Source organism: Capricornis sumatraensis, chromosome 1 (assembly GCF_032405125.1).
Source record: "Capricornis sumatraensis isolate serow.1 chromosome 1, serow.2, whole genome shotgun sequence".
Classification (NCBI taxonomy): domain Eukaryota; kingdom Metazoa; phylum Chordata; class Mammalia; order Artiodactyla; family Bovidae; genus Capricornis; species Capricornis sumatraensis.
The window spans coordinates 83,509,282-83,513,599 of NC_091069.1; positions in this window are offsets into that span (position 1 = coordinate 83,509,282).

Below are 4,318 nucleotides of genomic sequence, written 5' to 3' on the forward strand. Positions count from 1 at the left end.
CTCCTCCTATCAAACCTCTGGTAACTCTCAGACCTATATTACTATGAACTCAGGTTCTTCTGCTGTTTTGTTTTTAGTTTTATTGAGAAATAGTTGGCAAACATGACTATATAAGTTCAAGGCTTACAGCTGGATGGTTTGATTTATACACATGGAGACATGATTAGCACATGTGTAGCTAACTTCCATCATTTCATATAAATACAACAAAAAGAAACGAAAGGAGATACAAACAGAATTTTTAGATTCTTAGGATTTATTGTCTTACTAACTTTCCTATATATCATACATCAGTGTTAGCTATAGTTAACATGTTGTACAATACATCCCGGGTGCCTATTTACCTTATAGCTGGATGTTTGTACATTTTAACCACCTTCTCCAATTCTCCCTTCTTCCTCCCTCTGCCTCTGGTAACCACCGGTCTGATCTCTTTTTGTACGAGTCTGGTGTTCTTGTTTTGTTTGGTTTTGGTTTTTTTTTAGATTCCACATGTAAGTGAGATAATACAGTATTTTTCTTCCCATGTCTGGATTATTTCACTTAGTATAACGTCCTCCAGTTTCATCCATGTTGTTGCAAATGCATCTGGAGATGAATGATGGTGATGGTTGGACAATAATATGAATATCCTTAATACCACTGAACTAAATACACTTCTAAAAACAGTTAAGATAGTTTTAGTTTATCTATGTTTTGCCACAATAAGTTAATTTTGAAAATTTTTAGAGAAATGGTCATCAAGTGAAGGTGAGTGAGTTTTCTTACTTCACACTGGGCTATAAAATCTGAGACCTGCATTTTTCACGAGGTGAGAACTTGGTGATTTAAGAAAAGTGTTTTGTTGGCTAGAATTTGGAGATTGTTCTTATGGGAGAAACCTGCCAACAGACATTCTGATGCTTTCCTACTCAGAGATTAACCCCACAGAAGGTTGTCAAGAAGCCATGTAATTGTTCCTGTTGGAGCAGAAGTCTAAGAGTTTTAAGTACTGCGTTTGTCTTAAGGAAAAAAACTGAGTCTGCCTGTTCTTCCACCCTCAAGCTTTGTCCTGTCTTGTCTCCTTCAACCAAAGTATTCTAACCCCACAGTGGAACTAGTCTCTCCCCTACTTCCCCTTCCAACAATACACACAGTCCTCTTCCCACCAGAGTAGAAAAAGCTGCTCTGATGTCTTAAAGGAGTAACACAATGTCAGAAAAATGAGACAAGATTTTTAGATTCTTTGAAAAAACTCAGAGCCATGACCTTGGGAAGACAAGCCATCCCTCCTCTACTCTGCCCTGTACCCCACCTTATGAGGACTCCATTCCCATTCAGCACCTGCTCTGTATGTCATGCTGACCTCAACACAAATGCTTTTTATTTCTTTCTTTTTTTTTTTTTTTTTTTGCCATGCCTTCTGGCATGTGGTATCTTAGTTCCCTGATCACGGATGGAACCCATAGTCCTTGCATTTGAAGCAAGAAATTTTAACCATTGGACCACTAGGGGAAATCCCAGCACAAATACTTTTGAGTATATATTTCCTTTTGCTTTGCAAGGCTCATGTAGTCCCATTTAAGCACAGCAAAATTTGAGGTACATTTTACTTTTGTTTACAGATGGTAACACTAAGCAGACAGACTTGATTTCTTACTCAGTGTCTGTTCTAAACTGCCAGCAATGTGTCCCCACAGGCCGGTCTCTTTAGTTCCCTAAGCCTCAGCATTCTATCTGTGAAACAGGGCTCCTGATCACCTCCTAGATTGATGTAGCAGCTACAGATGTTTGTAAAGCACTAGATGCTGTGCCTGACACAGAGTAAGCACCCAATCAATGGCAATTATCCTCATTAGAGCCTTATTGTTACTATAATCATGATTGTCTCATGGGATTCTAACACAGATCATTTCCGAACCCGAGATTCTGTCCTCTGTCACAGCGTCCTAGGCTCGCAGAGTCCTGCAATCTACCCCAGCGCAAATGAAAGACTCAGTCACAGGGCACCGTGTACCCTCTCTCTGTTTTCACTGAAATATTACATGTGGAGAGACACCGTGGAAAGATCCTGTGAAAATATGAAGAATTCTAAGACGCGAGTCACAAAGAGTCGGACCCGACTGAGCGACTAAGCACAGCACAGCACAAGACGTGAGCACAGTCCTAAAAAAACTCAGTCAAGTAAAGAAATCCAATGCTATGTAATACTAAAATGACACACAGAATGAACTCCTGTGAACTTAAGTAAGCTTTGTGCTCAGTGCTTAGTGCTCAGTCGATCGGTCGGGTCCGACTCTCTGCCACCCCATGGACTGTAAAGACAATTTGGGGTGGGAGGAAGACAAAATATGAATGAGGAAATGAATGGCTTTAGTGCAAAAATCTTTGCTGTGCTTCTCCTTGTCCCTACCCTCTTCACACTCCCCTCCTCCACCTGCCCCAGCCTTCCTTCACTTTACTTAAAAAAAAAAAACAGTTGGTTTTGTTTAAAAATACACTGTCAGATGAGACTTCCCTTTTGACAGTTAAAAGGAAACATGCTCATTCTTTCCACGTGCTGAACAGGCTCTCAAGAAAAAAAAAAAAAAAAAACTTGAGAGTGAGCAGTTTGGGAACCCTGTTTCAAGAGGATTTGTCTGCATATTTGTGAAATGAGATGGCAAGCGTCGATCCTAAGAGCATTTTGATGACCTAAATCTCCTAAATTCTGTCTCATGGCAATTCCCTGTCATTTGCAGTCTTTCGCCAGCTTTCTCAGCGTGCCTGGGGAAGATGAGAGAGGAGAAATATGGATAAAAAGGCTTCACTTTTTTCAGTCTATTTCTGTCCACAGAAGGTGTCCCCCTTGTGGTAACAGCAAAGGCTAGTCTAGCATTTCATCTAATCTTGTGATATTTCACACATGTACAAAAACCTTTCCGTACTCTGTCTATCCATCCTTTTAATAGCTCTTGCTTCTAAAAGAGCAAATGTTTACTTAAACACTCATTCCTACCTGAAAGTTAATGCTAAACTCAAAGCCAGATGTGAAGTCAGCTGGCTCTAAACTCCTTAACCTCATTTATTGTTATTGTTATTTTGAACTTCCCCTTCCTTAGGACTGGTTGTATTGTTTTTCCATGAAGTCCTATCAGAGATTAAGATGGTGTTATCTATCCATTAAAAGTTGACTTACTGGAGCATGAAAAAGTGCTTAAGCACCGTGTTTGTTTCAGTGCAATAGCTGACCATTAAGCTTTCTCAATTATGAAACCTAGCCCTTGCCTTTTTAGCAGAGATGGGAAAACTGGTCTGAGTCAGCATGCACTGCAAAGAGCTACTCTTACTCCTATTACTCTCTCCTTGGATTCAGAGTAAACACTCAAGTGGTAAGAACTGAGAGTTTTGCTTTTTTTTAAGGAAGTATCTCAATTGAACCACTGGTTCTCTGTCTGGAGTACTGATTAAGAATTGACTGTTTTTTCTTCAGCCTACTGTATCAATATATCCAGTTATCTTCTCCCAACTGCAGAAATAGGGAAGGTTTATATGCTGCTTTATTCAAGCAAAATGAAAGGTTATTAAGAGCTCTGAGACATTAGTTTTATAAAGGAAATTCAAACTAGACTCTTGTAATTGGAGAATTAAAAAAGGTAAGAGAAATGTGAAAAATTCCTCTCAATCAGCCATCTTCTATAACTAATCTCTGAGATACTTAGGCAAAATGTACATTATGGATCTAAAGTGTTGGAAATTGTCAGATATTAAGGAAAGAATCTGAGTAGTGCAAATCAGTATTTAGTTGTATGGATGCCTACATCTCATGTATTTTGTCTCTAATACTACCTCCTCAAGAAAGCCTGATAGCTCATGATTTTTCACCATTGACAATATTGTGTATTTCCTTTATGCAATACATGTTACTTATGTAATAGCTGAAAAAAGAAACTGAATATTTCAACAGTACTTTTAAAAATGTATACCACCTTCTTCCCCAAAATAACTTATGCAACTCCCATTAAGGTTTTATATACAATAGACTAGGGTAATAACCATAGAAAACCTCATTCATATGGCATCCTTGGGCATAATTCCCATTTTCTGCATATTCTTTAAAACTTTTATTCATCCATATGTTATCTTCTATGCTTTCCCCCAAAATGTGATATTTTTTTTAAAAATCAAACAGAATTTTTTGTTAGAGACAGAAATATATCTCATCATCTAATGGTAGAATTAGATTTCATGGGACATGATCTGGTTAAAAATCCAGATCCAAGGACATCCTAAAATAAATTCTACCATTTTTGATACTCATACTGAAGCAGAAGACGTCAGTACTTTCTTTTGCCATCTT